Here is an 18,513-nt window from a genome sequence, read left to right as displayed (position 1 = left end):
TCCTCCTCCTTCTTTTCCTCCTCCTCCTCCTCTGAGGACTTGCTTAGAGAGAGGAAGGAAGAGAGAGAGAGAGATAGAATCATTGATACCCACCCGCACTGGGGATTGAACCCAAAACCCCAGGTATGTGCTCTGACTGGTAATCAAACCAGCAACCCTTTGGTACACAGGATGATGCTCCAACCAATTGAGCCACTCTGGCTGGGCACAATGGAAGGCAACCAAATAAAAATAAAGTACTGGCACATGCTATAACATTGATGAACCTCAAAGCATTATGCTGAGATCCATAGTGTTACGGCAAATATGTAGGCCTGGAGATGAGCCTGAAGACTAGAGAAAAAAGCATGTCAGATTCCTTGTCTAAGGCTAAGAAGCCAATTGTATCTAAGAGTAGCAGGAAATACCCAGCCAGAATTCCTTTACTCTGCTTTTCTGGGGTATTAAGAAACATCATTTTGCTTAATTGGGGCAGGAAAAAGATCCTGAAGCATAAAGATACTGCTTCCCCTTCTGCTAACCTCTGTGTAGAGAATGTCAGAAATGTCAGAATACGAAAAGACCTCCACATAAGACATAGACCCTTTCACAGGGGTCGCCTAAGACCATCGGAAAATACATATATAATTACATATTGTTTTTGTGATTAATCACTATGCTTTAATTATGTTCAATTTGTAACAATGAAAATACATCCTGCATATCAGATATTTACATTACGATTCATAACAGTAGCAAAATTACAGTTATGAAGTAGCAACGAAAATAATTTTATGGTTGGGGGTCACCACAACATGAGGAACTGTATTAAAGGGTCGCGGCATTAGGAAGGTTGAGAACCACTGGAATAGAGCATCAGCCTGCAGACTGAGGGGTCCCAGGTTCAATTCTGGTCGAGGGCACATGCTGGGGTTGCGGGCTAGATCCACAGTAGGGGGCATGCAGGAGGCAGCTGATCAAGGATTCTCTCTCATCATTGGTGTTTAATTCTCTCTCTCCCTCTGCCTTCCTCTCTGAAATCAATAAAAATATATTAAAAAAAAAAGCATTATGCTAAGTGAAAGAGGTCAGCCACTACTGTTTCTTTCATTTCTGTCAATTTTTGCTTCATATATTTTGAAGCATAATACCAGGGGCATATCCATTTAAGATTAATGCTTCCTAGATGAATTGACCATTTTATTTAATATATAATTTCCATTTTTATACCTGGCAATTTTCTTTCCTGTACCATCTACTTTTTCTAATTTATAACCACTGCAGCTATCTTTGATTAATGTTTGAATGAGATCCCCTTTTTTCCCTTTCTTTTTTCATGCTAAACATACCTATATCATTATATTTCAAGTGAGTTGTTAAGAGACAAAATATTGTATGGCAATTTTTTGTTTTGCTTTGTTTTATTTATTCTGATATTGTTTGTATTTTAATTAATGTGTTTATGCCCTAACATTTAATGTATTTATTAACATGTTTAGATTTAAATCTATTTCATTATTTGTCTTTTATTTATTGCCTCTATTTTTTTTTGTTTCTAGATTTACTCTTTCCTTTCTTTTGGGCTATTTGACATATTTTCATCTAAATTTATCAACTTTTTATTGCATCTCTGTATAATTTTTATCGCTTGCTTGAGACACTATAATATATACAACTTACTTTTTAAAGTCTACTTAGAACCGGTATTTTACCACTTAATGTAGATTTAGAAACCTTGCCATCATATAGATCCTTTTAATCTCTCATTTTTATTATGCTTGTCTTAATATCATAGTTTAAAAATTTATCATTTATAAATTTTAATTGTAGCCAAAAATATAATTTTAAGAAATCTAGAATAAAATAATCTCATATATACCCATGCAGATAGTTACCATTTCTGTTGATCTTTCTTCATTTTTATGTTCCATGATGCTTTCTGAACAACTTTCCTTGTCTACAGATAGTAATATACTCTGCCACTTAAGGTCCCAGGTGACATCTCTATTTCTGCCTGGCCAGGTCAACAGTCAAGTTTTCCCAGCCCATCCAGGTTACTGCCTAGCTAGTTCTAGGTCCTTTGTTTGCCTCCATGTCTGACTTCCCTTCCCCCTACCTATACATGGCCCTTGTTCCATACTGCCTACCTAATCCTCTTTTTCTATCTCCTCACCCCTTGTTAACAGCCCTCTTAGGATGTGAGAGGCTATCTGCTTCCCTTCTCATGGACTGAACAATTGAGTCTATCAGTGCCTGAGTTCCTTTGGACCCTAATCACAGCAGGACTGAGGGTTCCCTCCACAGGTCATTTGGGTGATTAGTTCAGATGGAGTGCCCTAATTTGTCATGAAATATACAGATGTCTCTTCATGATTTAGAGGAGAAGTAACCCTTTTTGTTTGTGGTCCTCCAGCTCTCTCATGGTATTATAGAGAATGAGGGCTATCCCTTGGAATTTAATCAGAATAAAAGAGGATTTAGACATCTTATCTAAGCTAAACAAGCATATTTATATTTTCTGCTGTGCTATTTGAAAGAGGGGTGCATTATGGAAGTGAATCAGGAATGCGTGTTCAGTTTGTATCATCCAAGAATCTGCTATATTCACATTACTTTTTATAAGGTACTTTTCTTACTCTCTTACTGCACACTTAATATAAGAAAATAGTAAAAGTGGCCTCTTAGACTTTCCATTAGATATTTTATATTTTGAAATGCAATATCCATTGGTTTTTATTTTAAAATACGTTTACATTGCGAAAAATTTACCCACTGACTAATGAACTACTATTTATTGGTTTGCTATGTAGTATAAGATTTAACACTAAATAAAAATAATTTAGAACAAAATTGTGTTTCGCAACATCATGTAGCAAATTTAAATGTTGCTGAATAAAACTGAGAACAACAGCAATTAGTGTTCAAGATAGTGAGTCTATCATGCAGGATTCGATCAGAGAAATAGAACCACTACCAATTATAGTGTGTGGAGTACACACAAAAGATTTGAATTTTTACCATTGTAGGTCCTGATTACAGTTTATGTACACCTGTTGCTTTTGCTTTTGGTGCGGGGCCTGAAGAGCAGGGCAGTTTGTCAGAAAAGAATGATGAATGTGACGTAGAGGAGAGCTAGAGCAAGCTGGAACCCATGAAAACCAGCTGGAATCTGCACTGGTCTCTCACAGTCTCCCATTTTGATGATGAAGGGGACATGCTAGAGAAACTGGTGCCCAGGAATGGCAGGAGTAGGGGCCTGGCTGTTGTCCCAGGCCAACAAAGTGAACCTTGAACCGGCATGTCTGCAGTTTAATCTATGGACTGCAGTAGCACCTGCAGGGCTCTGTACTGCCCTCCTGAGCTGAAAAAGAACTTGGCCGCTGCTTCACTTTTGTCTTCCAAATTCCACACAAAATGTCTCATGTGGTCCATGATGAACTCGAAATGTGGATTTGGAAAACCTAGCACCAGCTTAACTCAGTTGGCCTGGTACCTATCCACAACAGTGAATAAGAGAACATATATTGGTCTATGGAATTAAAAAAAAAAAAAGAAGTTATTGTGAAGGCCTCTGTTTGCTCTGAAAAGAAACATGAAGAACGCCATCTTGAGAAATAACTAATTAGTGTACTAATTTGAGGTATTATATTCTTTAAAAATATATTATTATATCAATAAATTATAATTCAGGAAGTAAAAACATGATATTGAGTGAATTTCTGAACTATATTAGGCTTGAGTGCTCTGTGTCTACCTTAATTTTTTTTAAATATATTTTATTGATTTTCTACAGAGAGGAAGGGAGAGGGATAGAGAGTTAGAAACATCTATCAGCTACCTCCTGCACACTCCCTACTGGGTATGTGCCCACAACCAAGGTACATGCCCTTGACTGGAATCAAACCTTGGACCCTTGAGTCCACAGGCCAATGCTCTATCCACTAAGCCAAACCGGTTAGGGCACTTTAATTTTTTTTAATGTCTGTTTTTTCCTCATAGTTCTGCATGTCTATCTATGTTAATTTCGGTATCCTACATATATATCCTATATAATAAAAACCTAATATGCTAAGTGTCTAGTGGTCTGGCTATCCGTTCAACCAATCAAAGCGTAATATGCTAATAATATGCTGAGGCCGCTCAACCACTCGCTATGACATGCACTGACTACCAGGGGGCAGACAGTTGACTTGTCTACCAGTCACTATGATGTGCACTAACCACCAGGAGGTAGACGCTCTGGCAGTAGGTTAGCTTGCTGCTGGAGTCCGGCCAATCAGGACTGAGCGAGACAGGCCGGACATGCCCTGGAGCCCTCCCGTGGTCCCTCCCAACTGGCCAACCTCCTGCTTCCCTCCCTGGCCCCTACTGTGCACCAGTGGGGTCCCTGGACCTGGCCTGCACCCTCTTGCAATCTGGGACCCCTTGGGGGATGTTGCAGAACTGGTTTTGGCCAGATTCCAAAGGCCACGCCAGGGACCCCACTGGTACACGGATTTGTGCACCGGGCCTCTAGTAGTTGCATATAAATCATAAGATTGTTAAAATATTGTTAGTATAAGTAATTATGAATTGTATAGAGGGGTCATAAAATGAATATTTGCCCACAGAAAACTTACTTTGTTCTATATAAGAAAATAATGATTTCAAGTTAAATACAAAGGCATACCTAATGTCATGAGAGAGTAATTTCTGAAACTCAAGTGCATGAAACAGAATCCAAAGTTAATTTTACATTTTTTTACACCCAATTAATGCCCAGTAAGGATCATGAAAGATCAAGTTAAATTGATTCAGCATTAAAATTCTATGATATTTTTCAAACTAATATAATTATATCATCCAGATTTGGAGTTTCATTAACTCTGAAACTAAATTGAGGGTAAACACTATATATTTTCTTACTTAAATATTAAAATGCTATATAATTCCACTAAACACTATAGTATTGTAATATACTGACTTCAGGACTGGGCTGTACATAATTGGATATCATGATGTATGTGCTATTCACCTTAATATACTTAGCCTATACATGCTTGACACATACTAAATACTCAACAAATTTGTTTAATTTGTAAAAATTTAATTGGTAGTCACTAGCATGGGAGAGGCCTCTCAAGTCTGGCACGAATGGTGTAACTATCTGAAAAATTCTCTAACAATTACCTGTACATTGTGAAAAGAGACTTGCACATGGACTGGTGAGGAAAAATAGCTATTGTACTAACAAACTTCATACTTCCCTTTCTGTAAAGTTGTTTTGGAAAATGACTTCCCAGCCAGGCAGGGACTCTATTAGCTAGAGTCATTTCCTAGCCAAACTGACATTTGGTGTGGACGCGTGACCAGCCTTTATTTGAATGAGCCAGAGATTTGTGTTTTCCTTTTAGCTTGCTGGATTCAGAGTGCAACCAAAACAGAACAAACGCACACACACACACACACACACACACACACACACACACACACACCACCCTATAAATCTTAATGTTATGTCATGAAAGGTTTGCATGAACAGGATGGATCATGCATTATACTGCATCTCAAATATATCATTTGACCAACAATGCTATAGTGAGTGTGTGTTCAACTGTAACAAATAAGTTTTGCACACAGATCTGCCTCTGACAGTATCCCCAGTGGTTTGTTGTATACAACTACTGGCATGGACTTTCTATCTTTCTGCCAGCTACTTGAACCCAGAGTGCCTCATTATTTTTATAAAATTGTAAAATTTATCATTCAGAGGCTACTTTTAGAGTAAAAATGAACTCAACCAGAATATCTAAACAAACCCATAACTATATATAGTTGATTGAAACAGGTAAAATGAGTGACAAGCTTTAACCCAGTTTATTTTTTCTTCTATTTCTTTCCTTTTTTCTGGCAAGACCTTTCTGAGGCATTGTTTTATACTAAACCTATGAAATCTGCTACCATTGAAAATATTATGTATTTATTTCTTTGCTAAAAATTGTCCTCTTTACTCCTGACAGTGTTCCTACATAAGTTCAAGTGCTTTAATGTACATGTGCTTAAAAGAATGATGGATACAGACAAAAGCTCTAATGTGAAACTGCAATAGTGGAGAACCTGTAGGTCAATCTACTCATTATCCAGTGTGGTGATGCTATTTGCTTACCCAGGGACCGTTTTCTTCTTTCCAGCCTGCACAAAATGCCTTGATTCTGTTTAAGAAATGCATGGAAATATCTTGATGTTAAAGAGGTAAGTTACTTATTAGACCCAAATTATCATTGGTTTAAACCTGTATGTGTCATTCTATTCTACTGGGCAATGTGATGTAAGATTTCATTGGACAGCTTCCAGGAATGCTTTCCTCTGTGTGAATGAAGAGTGGAGAGAAGGCTATGTTTTTGTGGTGCCACTTTCTGTTTGGATACCAGTGTGTGTTCTAATGCCTTTTTGCAACTATGAGTTGACAGACTTGAGCTTTGAAAGCCAGTATCATGTACATGTGAAATAAAATGGTCAAAAGCATCTCAGTTATTGATAAAGTCTATAAGTCGCTCCATGGAACTTTAGATAATCTGTTTTAGAAATTTTAAGAAAAATATAAATAACCTTAGTTTTAAACCATTGTCAGGATTTGTAGATGAAAGCCTTTCTAATTCCTGTCTTCGGAGCATGTAGTATTGATATAAAGCACATTATAAAGATAAACATGAGAATCAACCATTATTTTAGTGCCTTGAAATCTTTTTCTAAGAGTTTTAAACATATTAGCTCATTTATCCTCAAAACAGCTTTCTGACATGTACATTAATATATTGGTCAAAGAGGAAAGTGAACTGCAAAAACATACCACTTGACAAACATAATATATCTAGGTGATAAATGAACCAACATTAAAATCCAGCCAGTTGAGACCTGGCCAGAGTGGCTCAGTTGGTTGAGTGTCATCCAGTGCACGGAAAGGCCACCAGTTCCATTCCTGGTCAGGGCAGATACCTAGGTTTCAGGTTTGATTCCTTTTCAGGGTGTGGGTGCAGGAGGCAACTGATCGATGCTTCTCTCTCACATCCATATTTCTGTCTCTCACTCCATCTCACTTCCTTGCTCTCTAAAATCAATTTAAAAACAAATACAAATAAAAACACTCCAGCCAGTTGGGGTTGGGAGTCTGGGATTTAACCACTAAACACATAATTTCTTTCTTTTTTAAAAAGATTTTTTTATTGCTTTTTAGAGAGAGAGGAAGGAGAGGAAGAGAGAGAAAGAAACATTGATCAGCTACCTCCTGCACACCACCCACCAGGGATCAAGTCCACAACCAGGGCATGTGCCCCAGCCAGGAATAGAACCCGGCCAGGAATAGAACCCGGCCAGGAATAGAACCCGGCCAGGAATAGAACCTTTCAGTGTCCAGGTAGATGCCCAACAAACAGCCACACCAGGCCGGGCCACATAGTGTTTTTAGGAAAAACAAAAACCTCCATAAAAAACAATGATATTTCCTCCTAACATGTCACCTCTACTAATATTCATCAATTTGACTAGGAACACAACAGAACAAATTATAATGTCTAATTTTTTAATGACTGTATACTATTTACTAATATACACCTGAAATTTAAATGCCCCTGCATTTTTTTTTCATTAAAGCCTATATATTCATTCATTTTCAGATGCCAATTCACTTCACTCAATTTATTTATTTTTTCTGTCCAGCAAAGGCAGGAAGAAGAGACTTATGGTGGAGTAATTGAAAATCTCAGATTTTCATGAATAGTTAAATATACTTTTTTATGAGACAAATCATATAATTTCATAACTAAAATTCTAACTTTTCCTCTCAGGCAAAACTGAAATATATGTAAGCTTATCTACATTCTTGGGTAACTGAGTTTACATATTTCACTTACTGGAGAATGAGGTCAAAGGAATGCCTATATGGTAAAAATTATGTTAGTTCATTTTCTTGGTTTCTACTTATTTCTAGTGGAAATATTTAATAGTGTCAGAAAAAAATGTACTGCTGGCTCTGTTAATATAGTCACCTACATTTATGAGGTGGTATGACATGAATGTGCTAGGATTCTATGTGGTACATTATTTTCCTGGAACAAGTAGAATCTGATTATTTTAATCTGATCTACAAATTATTTATTTCATTAAATAATTTCATAATCAGATATTCTCTGTAACACTTTTTGCTGTGGTCTAATACCCCAGGGTTTCATCCCATTGTCTGGTGCCACAGTCTGCTCTCTATGTAAGTTATAAATTGAATTATATGCTTCACTTTGCTATTTCAAATTTACTTCTGAACCTTTTCTATAGCATTAACCCATTTCTTATCTCACCAAACTCTAAGTCAAGAAATAATTCCTCTTGAGGTCAATCTATTATTGGGAGTATTCATACTACATTCAATGTCCAGAGGACTAACTTGACCTAGGGAAGCCAGAACAATATTGCCAGAATCTGACAGGACAAAAGAAATATTCTTTAAGGTCTCATTTAAACTCTGAAGTATATATATTCTGACTCACTGCAGGCTATTTCAGTGCAGACCATGGATTTTGCATGAAGTTATATTTTTTAACAAACAGGAAGAAAGGATACTGCATTATGTGGAATAAATTACATTGCCTAAATTTTCTATCCCAGTTGTCATGACAACCATAATATTTTCCATAATGTGTAGACTATTAAGTGTTAAACTAGATGTGCTTAAAAATGATAGTAACATTTCCATTAGAACTCCTTAGAAGGACCACAAGATGATTACGCTTTAAAAAACAACCTGTCATTTCTATGCTCTTCCTTTGGATCACAAATGGGTGAGAAAAGCATGGAAGGCTATCTTATAATTTCAGGGTTCAATGATGATTTCTTTAAATGTCAGGGACTTCATCCATTAGCAGATGCTTGAGTCCTATCTATGGACTCTGTGACAGCTCTTGTCCAGCCAGTTGAATATTTCCAGTGACTGAATTCACCACTACAGTGAGGAACTTTCTTCAGAATAAAGAAATTCTGAACATTAGAACTCTCTCCAAAAACCATCTCTCTTTATGTTTCACACATTTTTCTTTCTGGTGCAGTTATAAGTTTGAAGCCTTTTTCAGATCACTGTCCTTAAAATAATTAAAGCCAGTTTATATTTGAACTCGGCCCTCTAGTTATTGGATTAAAGAATACAATTCCCAGCAATTAATTTCATACAGTTAATTATAAATATTTCTTGCATCTCGATATATTTTTGTAAGAGAGATATTCCAGGTTGATCTAGATTAAAATTTAGAAAGTATGAATATCTCCCATCATTCTATATTCTTGACTAATTCAGAAATATTGAGTTTATGGTAACTTATAGATTTTAGTCACATGACTCCTAAACAAGTTTGGCCATAAAAGAAAGTATCTCAATGGATAGCATCACCAGTTCTAAATCCAATAATTTATCCTAATGTCACCAATTTTATTTGCACAGGTCAGTCAGTCTGGTTTATTAAAGCTTCCTTCCCACCTCCAGAAACTCATTACTTCCTGAAATTGAAAGATAACAAACATGCCCAAAGGATGACCAAGGCATAGCATATTTAATAGGCATGTCATTTCATTTTGTTCATAAATATTTACCACATAATCTTGTCTAGAGTGGCTTTTATTTTCCTCTAAATTTATCCAATTTTCAAAATTAATTTAGCCAATATTTATTGACCCTCAAACATGTACCAACCACTAGAAGACAGAGGAACCGAGATGAATAATCTAGACAATAAAGCAAATATATACACAGAAATTTCTATTTAATAGGATAAATTTGTATTAGGTTGTGCTATGTACTGAATATTTGTGTCCCTCCCAAATTCATATGCTGACATCTAATTCCCAATGGAATGAATGGTATTTGGAGGCAGGTCTTCTGGAGGTGATTAGGTCAAGATAGTAGAGCCCTCAGGAATGGGATTAGTGCCCTTATAAGAGTGATTCCAGACAACTAACTCCCTTATCCCTTATCCCTTCTGCCATGAAGCAACAGCTGGAAAACAACCCTCTATGAATCAAAAAGTGGGTTCTCACCAGATATCAAATCTGCTAGCTCCTGATCATGGGTGTCTGAGTGTCTATAACTGTGAGAAATAAATCAAAGCCACTAGAGACTATGGTGTTTTGTTACAGCAACCTGAATAGACTATGACATATAGAGAACCTCATTCCAATCCAGAGGAGAAACACTGGTACGGATTTCAAAGGTTTTCCCAAACTGATGAAACAGAGATCATTGCTAAGCATATAAGAAAAAAACCTGCCTAAGCCAGCGGTTCTCAACCTGTGGGTCGCGATCCCTTTGGGGGTCGAACGACCCTTTCACAGGGGTCGCCTAAGTATTAGTCCCTAAGACCATTGGAAAACACATATATAATTACATATTGTTTTTGTGATTAATCACTATGCTTTAATTATGTTCAGTTTGTAACAATGAAAACACATCCTGCATATCAGATATTTACATTATGATTCATAACAGTAGCAAAATTACAATTATGAAGTAGCAATGAAAATAATTTTATGGTTGGGGGTCACCACAACATAAGGAACTGTATTAAAGGGTCGCGGCATTAGGAAGGTTGAGAACCACTGGCCTAAGCTCTGTGGGAAGAGAATTTTAGGCAGAGGGTCCATTGTATTGAGAAATATGCAGATGTGTGAAATAGTAAGAGGTGTGTGAGGAACTACCTGCTATTAAGCATTTTACAGCATAAATATAGATAGGACAGAGCAAGTAGATATGTGCCAGGTCACACTGCACTTTGATTTATTCCAAAACTTGGATGTATCTAGTGTAGTGTATCTATTGATGAGTTCTAAGGACATTGATAATGGTGTTCTTATTTTTTTTCTGGTAGGAATCTATATTTTTTCCTTAATTAGCTACAAACGATACTTGAAAGGTAAAGCCTTATTTATAATATGTTATTATAATTTATAGCATGGTTCAGAGGGCATTTAATAAAGAAATAAAGTACAATATTAAATATTTTATTGTAATAAGACATCTGATGTGTCTTTCAAAGATTAGATTCTGTCAATGCCTTTGTCTTCAGATTCTAGTAATTTCATATTAGATAAATTCTAAAGACATGCATGTAAATTTTAATGTGAAACATTAGTCAATCTAAAATTTTCATTTGAAAAGAATTTTGGATTCCACAATTGCAAAAGTTTGGATTCTTCAGTACACGTGTAAAACAGCTTGACATCTACCTACCTTATAATATGTAAATTATTGAAAAGAACAAATGAAGATAAACTTTTTTTTTTACAATTTCTTTCTACTTCTATCAGAGCAATCATTTGCAAAACTTTAACCTAAAAACATACAGCCTCGAGTGGGATCGCTGTGTTGACTTATTTTATGTGTCTAAAAACTAATTCATATCTGCATGGAATTACAGAATCATTACTCTTTTGTGACAATTCACACTCTGGAAGACAAAGCTATGTCCTGGCACAAGGTGAATGGGATTGCTGCCTGGTCAAAACAAGCTAGAACACATGGCAGAAAACAGACATCACTCAAGAGTGATAAATTACAACACACACTTGCTACTAAATCCTGAAAGTCTTTTATGGTGCTTCTTAATAGCTTTGTTAGACAGAAAATAGAACTGAATTTCAATACATTAATTTATGGCCAATTTAGTTACCAGAAAATGTAACTAATCAAGGGAAAAATATCAAGACCAGGATTCTGTCCTAACTCTGGACAGGCAGGCGACATTGGGGAGATTACCTACCACTTTGGTTTTGATGGACTAAGTTTCTGGGTTTGTCAAAGGATGAAGGACATCAAAAGCAGGCAAAATGTTAACTGCGCTATGGGTAGGTTTTTTTCTAAATATTAAAAAAATAATGTGACAGTTATGCTGATTTGGCAGATCTGAATCAGTTAATTTTGTTAATTTGTGAGCAGAGATAATGAGGTCAAAGTTCTGATTTCAATTTCTACAGAAGGCCAGTTAGTTGTACACAGAAAGTGTCCTACTGCAATAAATTGTACTTGGCCATAAACCTGAGCAGCCATACCTCAGGTGTCTGCTTCTGATCATAATGGAAACTAGGTAAAGTTCAAACTACTTCCCCTTATGGAAAAGGAAATATGTGGTACAGTTTCCAATTTAGCTGAGGCTATCAGTATAATTTTAAAAGTGTATTTTTCAAGTATTTTTCTTAAAAAAATAGTTTATTTTATTATATTGATTTTTCAGATTATCTTAGTAAAGAAAAATAAATGTGTGCTTAAGTCACTTTTATTATATCATCTTAGTGTAATGATTTTTATTATTTGTTATATAAAATATATTTCTTATTTTAAACCTAATATTTCATGAACATTTTAGATAAATATGTGCTATAGTTCTTGAATGATATAATCTATATAAATACAACACATGTCTTGTAACATGTTTAGACATCTTCACTTTTACACATAATCTATTGCTCATCTTCAAAAAATAGATATATTGTATTTATCGTCAAGTCAGAAAAGCATCACCAGAGAATGTAAATATTAAGATTCCTCTTTGAAATAAATTTAAAAAAGTAAATTATGAGATTATGAGACTATGACTAGCATGGTAAAATTAAATAGAATTGAGACCTCCACCCCTTTCTAGTTTTTTTTTTCTTCAAATTTTATATAAGCTATAACCCCAAACATCAATTCATGGAATAATTGATGTTGTATAGTCTCTAAATAATCATAACTTCTGTCAAGAATACATGTTTCTGTCCCTTTTTATTTTTAAATTTATTTTTATGTTTGTTTGTTTTATGTTTCTGTCCCTTTTTATTTTTAAATTTATTTTTATATGTTTGTTTGTTTTTTTTCAGAGAGAGGAAGGGAGAGAGAGAGAGAGATAGAAACATCAATGATCAGAAAGAATCATTGATTGGCTGCCTCCCGCATGCCCCCATTGGAAGAGAGAATCATTGATTGGCTGCCTCCCGCATGCCCGCATTGGGGATGGAGCCCCAAACCAGGACATGTGCCCTGACCAGGAATTGAACTGTGACCTCCTGGTTCATAGGTCGATGCTCAACCACTGAGCTACACTGGCAGGGTGTATTTGTCCCTTTTGATACAAAAGTTGCTCTACCTAAAATACAAAATAAAAGAGATTCTTCAGCATTTTCTATTCATTTCCAGATTTATTTTTCAAGCCTACCAATATATCTTAATATCTAAGTGTTCTCTGCTTTATTTTATAAACAAATCCTCTGTGATCCAAGAATAGGAAGATGGGATAGAATGGCCAATCAGCCAGTATATATCAAATAGTTATCATAATCATAATAGCAATATTATCTACTAGTTAGTCTCTTGATAGCTCCCCATAACTGACTTTTAAGATTGAACCAGAGCATGTCAGTTGTTATACTAAATTTACATAAACCTGGCATACATAAATCCAGTGGTAAGAAAAAAGACTCCAAATTTGAGTGGCTTGGAACAATAAAGGTATATTGCACTTTTACTTAAAATCTATCCCTAGCCTGAGAAACTAACTCAGGCATGCTTCGTCCTGTATTACCTCAGCATGTCAGATATCTCCAATCTTTTAGCTCACTGTTACAAAAGAGCTTCCATAATTATGTTAAAGTAACTGGATTAAGCCCCAGACAGAGCCACTCATGCTAGCCCCATGTCAGCAAACCACAACTTAACTAAGTTTCTGTGTTTAGCTTTCCCAGGAAAGGAAAACCTAGGTCAATCAATCAACCAATTAACTGCTCAGCACAAGTTACCTAACCCAGTTCTGATACTCCCCTGTGTTCCATATAAGGAAAGTAATCCTGCTTTAACCAATCAGCAAATACTTAACTTCCTTATTCCTGATCACTTTGGTTTGAAAAGACACTTTCCTGGTACACCCCTTTGGAGATTCTTTGCATTTGCTAGAGTGGGTGTTGACCTACTCATGAATCACTGAATCAAAAACTACTAGATGAGTAGAATATGAGAAACTTTTTTATATAACTATTATGGCACTAGCAATTAAATGTTTTGGCACTGTTGAATTTCATCCAAGCCCTGTGATCCTAGAAAACATCTACAGCTGATAAAATCCCCTATCTTTGTGTTACAGGAAACAGCTCACTGCAAAGAAACATCTTTCTCCATATGATTTAGTTAAGACTCATGGATTCATGGATGCCCCCTTGTTTAATAAGGCCAGGCATAGACTCTGCAAATTTCTATTCTTCACCTCATAAGGCATGATCTGAACTACTCATCCCCATTGGTCAGTTGAAACAAAATGCTTGTTAACCAAATTTTAGTTAAGCTCCCCTCCTTCCCCCAAGCTTCTAAATTCTGGCCCTTGTAGCCAGTATATAGCCTTTTCTTTAATGCCACTCAGGAGTGTAAGCTGGCCTCAAGGTAAAACATTCTCTGATCTATCTGCTCATGTCACTTCCATTCATCCCACCTCCTCACACTCATTTCTTTCCAGCCTTCTTTACTCTTCCCTATTGAAAAAAAAAAAGAAAAGAAAAGAAAAAGAAATATTTATTGCCTATCCCTTGAGATTCAGAATTGGCATATCTCAATTCTGCTCATATTTCATCAAAGCAATTCACATAGCCATGCTTGACCTCAAGGTCAAGAAAATACTATGGTCCAGAGAGAGCAGAGATTATTACTCCCTTTACAGAATTAACAGCAAAATATGTGAACAAATTACCTATTTAAGAAGAGATGAAATATCCTCTCATTATAATTCTCATAAAATTGTAATAATTTGTTTTTGGTCAAAAGGCTTCCATTCTCTCTAATATCCTGGTATTATTTTAAGCTTTACTTAAATCTGTAAATGTTCTTTTTTGAGTTTGACAATACTATGTTATGTGACCCTACATGGTATCATGGGTTTACATTTAAAAATTTAGATGCCCTGTTGAATGCAATCTTAAATTTTTCTTTTATAAGATCACTGACTGCATATTCATCCAACAATGATTTTCCAGACAGTAACTGAATGAAAGACATAGGTGATATCACTATGTCATCATTTGTTTATAGAATCACACAAGTGCTTCTATTTTAAATGTAATCATTTAGATCAAAAGTTGGCAAGTAGGACCCAAGGGCCAAATCAGATCTACTATCTGTGTTTTATTGCCCAACAACTAAACTTTTTCCCCCTTTAATTTATTTACATTTTCAAAGTGTTATAAAACAAAAAAACATCAAAGAAGTGAGGGGATATACCTTATGGTGTAACTCACAAGATAAAAAAATATTTACTATCTTTTTACAATAAAACTATTGCTAAGCCCTGATTTAGATAATTCTATAATAAACTCAAGAACAAAAATTAAACTAATAACTAATTTAATTAATTTTATATTTTATGAAAAAGTTTAGTTTTTAAAAGACTAAAGACATATAGAAATATATTTAAAATATTTGTCATTCCTAAAATGCTTCAATTAACTCATTTTTATATATTAAATCTACATACATATTATATGGTATCTACTACTTTAATTGTATGAGTTATTTCAAGTTACTAGTAGAAATATATGATGTAGAAATAGAAAACATCCAAACCTTTCTTGAGTTTATTTGAGCCAAACTGACATCACATGCGGAGGAGGGGGATCTCAAATGCTCCCAAGAATAACATTTATGTTTGTTTGTTTTACTTATAATCCTCACCCAAGAACATGCTTAGAGAGAGTAAGGAGAAAGAGAGAGAGAGAGAGAGAGAGAGAGAACACACATCATTCAGTTGCCTTCAGTACATAGGCCAACCAGTGATCAAACAGCAACCCTGATATGTGCCCTGACCTGGAATCGGACCCACAACCTTTGGGGCAAAGCTCAACCAGCTGAGCCACTCTGACTGGGTGAGAATATCAGTTTGGCAGCTACTTTTATGCATTTGAAATTAAAGAGGGAATGTAAGGAAGATTACAGGGAGGTGGGAAAAAGCAAAGCAGGGATAGGATTGTAGGGTAGTTAACAAGATAATGTACTTTCTCGAGGATTGATACAGTTTATTTCAAAGGATTGTTAACCTAGATGCACAGAAACAATGGACAAGGCTTACTTAAAGAGAAGATAAACCTTCCACTAAAATGTTAAATGCCTGGTGCGTGACCACCCACCGTGACCTGACCAGTTTGGAATTTATGATCAGATCACCTTGGGGAGGTTACTTTTCATAGAAATATCCTCATTCTTCATCCACAGGGATGATTCTTCTTAAAAGCATTGAAAAGATGTATGTTATATTTTAAATGTAAAATGTTGCTAGTTCAACCAAAATATTGAGTAAAAATATATAAATTTCATATATTTCAAAAGTGCACTGTATTTTTTTGCTCTTTAATCTCACCAACAAATGTCACAGAGCACAGGAGTACAAGAGGTAAACAAATAGGATATTTCCAGTGTAATAAGTTTTGCCAGGGCTCAATTATGCCACTAGATGGAGCATTTAGCACTGCTCAGAGCTCTTGAAGAAAACTCAGGGATTTTTTTTTTGTTATGGTGGTGGTGTTTTGTTGTTGTTGTTTTTCTGTGTGTGTGTGTGTGAGTGTGTGAGAGAGATAGATTTTAAAGGGGACAGAAACAAAAAGTGTGATGAAATAAATGTTTTCCTAAACAAGCATTGACAGAGTGATCTCAACACTTTGTGATCATTTTACAGCCAAAATAATATTTTCTTAGGCTACCCAAATTGATATGCAGTTTGAGAAATCAGGCTTTATCCAAAAGAAAAATTGCAATGGTGTTCTAAAATGACTTTTCAGTGGTTTCTTAATTTCCTCTGATTTGACATATGCTCCAATATAAATGTGTTTTGTGAAGTTTTGAGAGCAAAGAGATACTGCTGCTATTAGAAAATGGCTATTTTTAACAACGATAATGGAGTCTGCATGAACTGTCACTTGTGAGAGGAAATAAAGAAAGAAGAGAAAGACAGTTTTGCATCACTGAAAAGGAAGCAGCAGTGGGTGTTGCACTGTCACTGCATGCTTCTGAAAATAAGAATAGTGTTGCAGCCTTTACTTTGAATGCCTGGGATTCAATCCCAAAGGCTGAGAGCCCTGAGGCAGAAGGTCATGGCCTATGGGTTCAAGCCACAGGGCTGAATGAAAGCATATTGTGTATCATTCATCAGTCTCCATTTTTAACCCATTGTCTTCATCCTGAGAAACAATAGACTTGTTTAGAAGGATAAACAGGAATCACATTTCTGCAACCTGGATTTTGTCCAGGTTAATTTATACATCTTTCAAGTTTTGCTTCACCGACTTACTAAAATCCATTGCAGCACTGAGCCCCGTTCCATTGTGCAGCTGTTTAAATGATGCTGAAAAGCAATTTTGCCACATGATGCTGATGTCAGTTAAGAGCTGAGTATTAGCTGAATGGGAAAACATCAGATGAGTGTGTCTGCAGTGCTGGTCAGAATTCCCCGAATTCTCATGGATCATCCCACTGACAGAGCGGCACAGCGAACAGGCCTGGAAAGTGGAATTCAGACCTACTGACTATTATAGACATGCATGCATATGAAGTGAAGCAGTTAAAGCAGAACAAGAATTACACTTTTTTTTCTCCCTGGAAAAAAGCCATAAAAATTATGAATGAAGACTTTCAGGCAAGGCAGGATGTAAAACTGCCATGTGTGAAAATATTTACAAATGGCAGCTTATGTGGAAAAGCATGAACCAGAAAGAACTTCCAGTTTCAGGACTAAATTCTATGATAGCATGACTCCACCCAACAAAAAGATGGTAATTGCTTCAATATTTATTTGTAAATTTAAAAGAAAGACATTCAAAAAGAATAACCCTTACACAAATATTTGCTTTCAAGTGTTCATTGAAAAATACTATTTTAACATAAACTGTATATATGGTGTATTTATAATAAGACAAATAACAATTTTGGGAATAATTATATGTAGGTATATGTAATCAATGTGGGGTTTTTTTGTTGTTTGCTTTTATTGAGATTTGAGATCTATTGTATGGCTTTTTCATCTTTCCAGTATTAAAAATATAGTCAGGATCTACAAATACTATCAGATAATTTGCAGGAGAGTCTCATATAGACTCACTTACCCTGAGATGCATATTATTTTCTTCTTTTAAACTTGCTAATTCAGGTCATCTATCATGTGAAAAGGGTGATAAGTATAAAATAATTGTTTAAAATTAAAAATTTGCTACTAGTAAAAGTCATCTTAGAAAAGAATGATAGAGTGTAGAAACATAGGTATAGTCCTTAAAGATGAAAATCATGATCTAAAAAATCTTAGCATGAAATATTTACTTATACTGAAAACTTGTATTTTACAATGTTGATCTGGTGAAGATAAGAAAATTTATTAACCGAACAGATTGTGACCAAATAAATTTGTTAGAAATAAAATGCATCACTTTATTTGGACAGGATAATTTAATTTAAATAATAGCATAAATTGTTCAACTGAAAAAAAGCTTTTGCTCATAAAAGTCAAATGGGACATATCTGAA

Source organism: Myotis brandtii, unplaced genomic scaffold, assembly GCF_000412655.1.
Source record: "Myotis brandtii unplaced genomic scaffold, ASM41265v1 scaffold750, whole genome shotgun sequence".
Lineage (NCBI taxonomy): Eukaryota > Metazoa > Chordata > Mammalia > Chiroptera > Vespertilionidae > Myotis > Myotis brandtii.
The sequence above is the reverse complement of the archived record's forward strand: the minus strand, read 5'-3'. Positions refer to the sequence as shown.